Raw genomic sequence first — 8550 nt, forward strand, 5'->3', positions numbered from 1 at the left:
ATTCATGATTCCTATATATAGAAGAGGGTGAGTGTGTAGTAGGTAAGGAGTAGGTGAAGTGGAGGTGGTAGTGGTGTAGTGGGTTAGGTTTAGTGGAGTAGGTGAGGTGGTAGTGGTGTAGTGGGTTAGGTTTAGTGGAGTAGGTTTAAGTGGGTGAAGTAGGTGATAGGTTTTAACAGTAGACTACTGCTATATAATCTTATTTACTGGTATTTTTTTTTTTTTTTGTATTTTTTCAGATTTTCTAATATTTATTTCTAATTTTTTGTGTAATTATTAATTACTTGTAATTCTAGAAAATTTCAAAAAATTGTAGAACTTATAGAAATATGTCATGGCATTATTTAAATACAACATATATCATGTTAAGTTCTTTTAAATGATTAGAACTCATAGTATGTTGTTATTTTAAATAGTATGATTTATTTATATTGGTGAATTTTAATTCCATGATTAAATATTTTAGCATATTTTCTTTTATGAATTACATTGAGATATTATCATGTGGAGTTAAATATTTTATCATACTTTAGACATGCCATAATTAGTGGGAGGTTGTTTGGTTAAGAGAAATCTTTGTAGATTTTCTCCCGAAAACTAATACTTTGCGCATGAATTAAATTAAATTTTGGATGATTGTCACTTGTGGTGTAAGAGAAGATTATGAGTATAACGGATTTTCGATCTTGCGACTTATGTAATATTGTCACTATTTAATTTATATTTTTATGACAAAATAATTTTGTGATATACTAATCAAATTAATCCTAATGCACATTTTTTCCCCTCTAATTGACTTAGTTTATAGAATTTAATTTGGTTGAATTAGACTTAGTAGAGATGTTCAAATATGAACAAAGTAATCATATTCTTTAGATGAGCAGAAAGTCTTAGAGACTTTAAGTCAGACCTTAATTGAGCCAAAGTAAGGAAACATGACTCAACGTAGCCGTGGTTTTGTTGCCTTGTTTGGCACGGTAAAAATTAATGTGTGCGCTATGATTAGCAGCATGCTAAGTAGCATTGTTTGGCGAGTTTAGAGTTGTGAAATTAGTAAGCCCTCAATAGATATGATCCTGACTATTGAGCTGCGCGGATTGACTTTGCAATTTGACTTGTAATAATGTTGCATCATTGGATGAAGCAACATCCAAGAGTCACGTCATCCAATAAATGCGAGTTTAAATGAGTTAGTCACTAAGTGTAAGATGAGTAGCTAGTATGAGCAGTGTTTTGCTCTCTTCCCAACTGATGGGGGTGGATGGGGCAAAACTTCAAGCATTATGATAGTATGCGTTGAAGTGCTACTTAAAGTTAAGAGATTAACTCTTAGAAGCTATAAAATCTATCAACACTAAGTGAGAAGATTAGCACCTAGTGGCTGCAAAATATATTAGCATTGTTAACTTGTCTAAGTCTGGACACTTACTGTTTCCACACTTGAGTGTGAGACATAAGGAGGTACTTCTTTGTATGATTCCTTAACTAGGCTAACACTTTTGAATGTCATTTACCACTAAGCGCAAAAGTTGTTGCATAGTAATGAAAAGGTTAAGGCCGACAAGGTTGCTATGGCTCTTAAGAATTTGATACATCGCTCGTGAGAGCATTGTGTTGAATTAGACTCTTTAGCCTAATTCGGGCTTAAGTTGCTTCAGAAGCTGTCATAGATTGATAGCTTATTCTGTCCTTCTTATAGATAGTAGAATTAACTACAACTAACTATGATGCGAGAAAAAATGATGGCAAGAGAAGTATCGTCATAGATGCATTAAAGTGTATGGAGAATAAAATTGACTTGAAGGTGCAGAGGATTAACACTTACTAGTTAAATTTGCGACTTAGACGCGCTTGATATCTCCATGACATCCTTTTATGATCTAGTAAACATTAGTTAGTCATGAGTTATTACCTAGTTGGGCCTAAACCTTTACACTTGTCTTTGAGAACTCACACATTAGGATGATTGGAATTAGTTTATGACATTGGTCATTGTAGCTCGACTTTTCATGCCCCATTTCGAAAAATGAATGAGCCCTACAATATTGGACTCCCGTGGTTCTGAATCTGATTTCACAAGTGCAATGTGAAATAGATAAACACCAAAGAGTCCAAATTCAGCAAATCTTTTGAAAAATCAATTTTGAATCAAATTGCCAAAAATGGACAGCTTTGCCAGATACAAAGTCGCCACCTAAATATTTTTTGGAGAAATTTAGGAAATCCATGACTCGTGTCAAAGGCCACGTGTTCGTCATCACCAAGATTGTCTCGACTCAAGAACTTAGGTACGAGAGGAGAAGGTCATGAATTGAGCACCCCCGCTCGCCCGATCAAAGATCAGCCTCTACTAATCATGATGTGAATCTTATTTACATTATATGCTCCTGCTCCGATTATTAGGCTAGCATTACTATGTGATGCATACACACATAAGTATAGACTAATTTGAAAGAATTGGAACACTTGATTTCATGTTTGTTTGCAAAATTGTTTTGAATATGTACCATTTGAAAAATTGATCACACATAAATATTACTCAAATTATTCTAATTCAAGCAATTAGCCATCATCCACAGACATTCAAATAGTTTATCAATTAAACAATTAGCCTCATAGCAAACATGCTAGACATGGCAACACTCACATACAAATGCAATATGCTAAAGCGAGTAAAGGCTTACCTAGTACTCCAAGTCACAAAAGATGATAAAATTAGAAAGATGCATGATCTTAACTAGGCAATATGACTAAAGCAACACATGCGATATGAGACTAATATGCTCGGCTACTAATATAGCATATGAATCAATTTGATAGCATACAGTCTAAGCACGTATTCAAAGAATGTTTAGCTAACAATGCAAGTTAGAATGATGAACCGAGCTTTGGAGCATGCAATACAAGTGGATGCAAACATGGATTATGCTAAACAAAACATGATGCCCTAATCTAAGTATCATAAGCAAGTAAATAAAAGGGACAAAGACGTAGGGTTGGAAGACATACACATTATTACATTATTTGTCTTCGCAAATGAGGGTCCTAATAGACCAACTAGCTAAACTAATTAACTAGCTATTACAAAACGAATTAACTAACTATGCTAGCTAGTTATTACAACATCACAACTAATTAACTATTCTAGCTAATTATTACAAATTGGAACTACCTAATTAATTACACTAATTAATTAATTACAAAATTCTAATTAGCTAACTAATTAATTACAACATGAATACAACATAAAATAAAGTAACTAAATTAACTAATTAGCCACGGGAAGCGAGGGATGCTCATGCATGCGTGGATTTTCACCCGAAAAAGCCACTGTTCTACTGCCAAATACCTCTATTGCACAGTAGAACACTTACACTTTTTTCCACCTCAAGACCAATTCAGTTCTGCTTCAAAAGTACATTGCTGGATTTTGCACAGGTGGCCGACAGGCTAGAAGTGGTGGCTTTCCGGCCACAAATGATGGCCTACCGTCCATAGGAGGTGGCCTGTCGGCCACTACTGCCTGATTCTTTCTGCTGCAACAGAGAGCAAACAGAGCAAGAGTAGAGTATTTTCGAGGGTTGTTTGCACAACTTACCCCTCCTTGTCATTAAACAGCTCAAAGGAGTGGCAAAATTTGATTCACAAACCATCAATAGATGTAATTTTATTACATGATGACTTAAGAACCAAAGGGTGCAATTTCAATAAATGCAACAAAACAAGACTCTTGAACCCCTTTCCTATCATAGATTGATCAAGGGAAATGGTTAACAATGACTCTTGAACCATTTCACTACAAGAAAAAAACACTTTCCGTAACCAACATTTTGGTCGCGAAAAGTACCATATTTGGTCGCTAAAACCTTTTCGCGACCAAAATATGTTGGTCGCGAGTTGGTCACTAAAGCCTCGTCACAGATAAGTTTCTGCGACCAAAAAAGCCTTTGGTCGCTAAAAGTGACCATTCGCGACCAACTTTTTTGGTCGCGGAAAGTCCAATTCATATTAGCCAAAAGTAAACTTTTAGCAACCAAAGATAAGTTGGTCGCCAAAAGTCAGCGCCTTAACCCAAAAAAAATAATTCTTTTGTGCTCCCTAGGACTTGAACTCCTGACCAAGGAGTCACCATGCACCCAATCCACTCTGCCACTCTGCCAATAACATACTTCTTGTTCATATTTGGCAAAAAAAATATATAACCCATAAAAATTGGGTTATATATTATTTTATAAAACTTTTAATGCCTAAATAGAAAAATAGCATGTAATTACTATAGTATCATTTTTTTTTAAATTTATCCCGCCATAACTTTCCGCGGCCAACTTTTTTTTTTGGTCGCCAAAGGGTAATCTTCTGCGACAAAAAAAGCCTCTGGTTGCCAATAGTAGACTTTTCGCGACCAACTTTTTTTTTTGGTCGCCAAAAGGTGATCTTCCGCGACCAAAAAAGCCTTTGGTCGCCAATAGCATACTTTCCACGACCAACTTTTTTTTTTGGTCGCCAAAGGGTAATCTTCCGCGACCAAAAAAGCCTTTGGTCGCCAATAGTATACTTTCCGCGACCAACTTTTTTTTTTGGTCGCCAAAAGGTGATTTTCTGCAACCAAAAAATTGTGGTCGCCAAAAGTTAAATTTTTGTCGCAGAAAGTGGACTATTTGCGACAAAAAAAAAAAAAAAAAAGATGGTCGCCAAAAGTGTTTTTTCTTGTAGTGTTTTCATCACTAATGAGTATGAAACAATTTAAGACTCAAGGGTTCAATTAACGTTCAATTGAACCCAAACCAAGTTATTATCTTGTACCGTTTTTAGTCCTCAATTTTATTACTCCATTTTAGTTACCAACCATTCCTTAGTAAATTAAGTCCAAAGGTGAGTTTTAAGTCCTCTAATGGTAAGAAGCATCAAACCAAGAGTTATTTGGGCATGAGAGAAGTATCATGCCGTTGGTAATGAACCCTCAAAGGGATTAAACCATTAAGAACAAGACCTCAATCTCATGCTTAAAATAAGCAATTAGTTTGAGCCAACTTTCAAATAAAATAAAAAGATAAGAAATGATGGAGGTTGCAGAGGTGATTAGAGGTGAATACAAGTATGGAAAGCTATAAACAAATGTTATCAACTCAAATAAGTTGGTGACTAAGGCCTAAATCACCAAATCTACGAGGACCACTACACTACAAGCATGCTAGACAAAGCATAAATGAAACTAACACATAAAAACAGTCCTAATATACACTAAAACAGTGCTAGAATTGAAATAAAAATAGCTAAAAGAGTAAGCTAAAATAATGGGAAATTTAAACTAGTGAACAAGCCAAATGAGGGGTGGCTAACCCCTCAATTTTTGAGACTTTAAAACATGATTTTTAGCCTCTGAAAAACTCTAAAATTCACTGGTAAAGTTGAAAAAAAGTTGGGGAAGAGATGGGAAACACAAGTGTAGAGGCTTAGAAAACAAGGTTCAAAGAATGGTGGTTAACCCCTCTACCTTTAGTAGCCTTAAACCACAAGCTTCAACCCATAAAAACAGTTGAAAAACACTTTAAAATCAACAAGAAAAGATAGAAAATAAGTAGTGCAAATATGCTCAAAATTACACATCTTGAAGAGGAATAACACTTTTGTTCACAAACCAACAAGTTCTCACTCTCAAGGGCTGAAATTTGGACTCGATAATCTCATCAAGGAAAGCTCCAATATTGATTTAGGAAGTGTAAAGAGAGGGTGTATAGGTTGTTAGATAGAGATAAAGAGAGAATTTCAAGAATTTGAGGTTTTGGAATTTTTTGTAACCTTAAACCATGAAGGAAAGTCCCCTATATATAGAAAAACAGCCTCACAAGTCGGAATATCATGCCTGGAACAGCTGGAGCTTTTGGGGACAGTTGGCCAAAAATATCTGTGCTTTTCACCAGTGGCCAGCAGGCCAAAAGTGTGAATTCCCAGCCACAAATAGTGGCTTGCCAGCCACAGAAAATCTGTTTCCAAGCCCGACTTGAAACGAGCATATCTCCTTCATCCGGATCAATTTTAGGTCATTCTTGAGCCTAAATTGAAACCTCGAAAGTCTACTTTCCAATTGTGGCATCCTTATATCTGAATTCTAAGTGTTCAAAGATATATGCCTATTTTAGTGAAAATTGCTCATTTTTATCTTAATCGGATTAATGCCTAACTTCAAACGGCCATATTTCCCTCATCCGGACTCGAATTTATGAGATTCTTGAGTCCAAAATGAAGCCCCGGAAGTCCAATTTCTAATGGAAATAGCCTTACAACTAAATTCTAAGTGTACAAAGAGATATGACTGATTTGGTGAAGGTTGCTCAGTTCTCTCATAACGGTTTGATGCCCAACTTCTCCCCCAACTAGTTTTCTTCCCTCTCCTCTAATTTTCTTCAACTCCAAACCTAGAAATAAGAGGATTAAAAGATTTTTCAAAGATGTCACCTCTCTTTAATTTATTTCCACTTTGTCCTTGCTTGGTTTATCGAAAAGTGTAATATTTTAAATGAAATATGAGCCTCGGAATATCGTAGAAGAATTTGGAAAATATTTTGAAAAAAGAGGGTTTTAAGGTCCAAAAAAGTTTCGGTCCAAAATGGGGTATAAGGTTGGGATTTAGAAGCTCTTCTTGCTGAATACATCGAGCAATTGGATAGCATAACTTTCATCATCGAGTGATCAACCTGTGGCGCCCAAGTCTTAAGGGCAGTAAAAAATGGAGTGTCTACAGTCATGAACCAGTGGCTTATTGTTTTTAATCACATTAATAAGAAGATGACATAGATGGTTTGAGTAGGCCCTCTTGAGCCCGCTCGCTTGTAGTATCTTGCTCTCATGTGAATATGTAACTTTGTTCGCAACGTTGCGTACAAATAAGTAGAAAAGTCACAGAAGGGCATCTATATTGGCGCATTTAGTCCACAATGATATTTAAGACTGGATATATGTAAGGTTATGATAGCTAGCCCCAATCTCGACACATTTATAGATTACAATATGCATCTTAGTCAAGACTATTTGATCTCCCATAAGTTAAAAGTTTTGAGATGATTTTTGACATTGCACATATGAGATCGAGATCAATTAGGTAAAAGTTTTCATGCTTTTAGTTTTAACTTTGGTAATGAGTATCTATTTGAGTTATTTTTTAGAAAGCTCTGTGAAAAAAAAGGATGCTTAGAAAATTGATTATTTCTAGTACTCAGTAACACAATAGTGTAGTAGAGATAAGGAATTAAGTATTGTTTATGCTAGATGGATGATGGCGCAATATGTTTCCCAATTGAAAATTGCACTTTAGTTTGTTGTCTATGTCCATAACTAAGGCCTCGTTTGGGAAGTAACTATTTTAACCAAAAAGTCAAAAAATCACTGTAAGTTGTCACATCACTCTCTTTATTTTTTTGCACATCTTTTTGTAAAAAGTCAAAAATTTACTAAAATAACTTGTTCCAAACGAGGCTTAAGTGCCTCCATATCAAATTTTACACTCCATTTGAGAAATAGATTAGCGGAGAGCCATTTGTGGGTGATCTGTAACCATCAGCAGCTTATCTTTATTTTACTTCTTAGAAGGTTGCGAAGTTAAGACCTAGAGTTCTATGACGTATTATAGCATGATGTCATGTAAATGCTTAAGGTCATGTGGTGCATTATTGTATATTGACATATAAACCCTCCGGGTCATGTGCTTATAAGTGAGCAGCTTTGCGGGAGTGTAATTAAGTCACATAAAGTTTTCTTAGTAAAGATGATGTAAATAGAGTTTTGGAATTCTATAAGATAAAGAATTCTAAGTATGGCGCTTTATGTAGCCTAGTTAAAAATAGAAAGAAATTTCCAATATCCTAGGAACAGTGGGAGCAACGTGCCTACTAGTGGATTACTTAATTACAGAAGAATACTCTACGTTGTTAGTTGTGTGTTAGCGAATGTGAAAATTTTCCACGTCATCACTGGGTGATTGAGAGGGAAACATTCATGATTGCTCCGCAAGATGATAAAGAGCCTAAGATAATGCCAAAGGCTTTCTAATCCCCTACTTTTAGAAAGTGGATCAACGTTGTGCACTTTATGACAAAGTCTTTAAGGATTAACAATTTTAGGATTTGGTTGACTTTCTGCTATGACGCAAAACTATTCTAAAGTTATATACGATTTGGATAGTCACTCTTTGAGACATAAGGCTTGATAGATATTGAAAAGTCGCACCATTGAGTAAGGTGTAGACCATGAGAAGACTTCCTCATGGAGAGTAAGGTTACTTCGACTTAGGCTATGATTGACATGAGTTTGAAACTTTACTTTGTGGACATTGTGACCCAACTTTTCGTTGAAGAATTGGATAACTAAATCCATAGGGATTTACCTTATGCTTTTATGGCAAAAAATTAGGAGTGCAAAAAGATTGCTAGTTCCAATAAATCTATTACAGCCTAAAATAGTTATCCAAATAGTTGTTCCTAGATTTCATTGAGCCATGATGGGCCAAAGATGATCGATGAAGACCACTGAGGCATGATCAATGGTCCAAAAAAA

Source organism: Camellia sinensis, chromosome 3 (assembly GCF_055761805.1).
Source record: "Camellia sinensis isolate YWXY chromosome 3, ASM5576180v1, whole genome shotgun sequence".
NCBI lineage: Eukaryota > Viridiplantae > Streptophyta > Magnoliopsida > Ericales > Theaceae > Camellia > Camellia sinensis.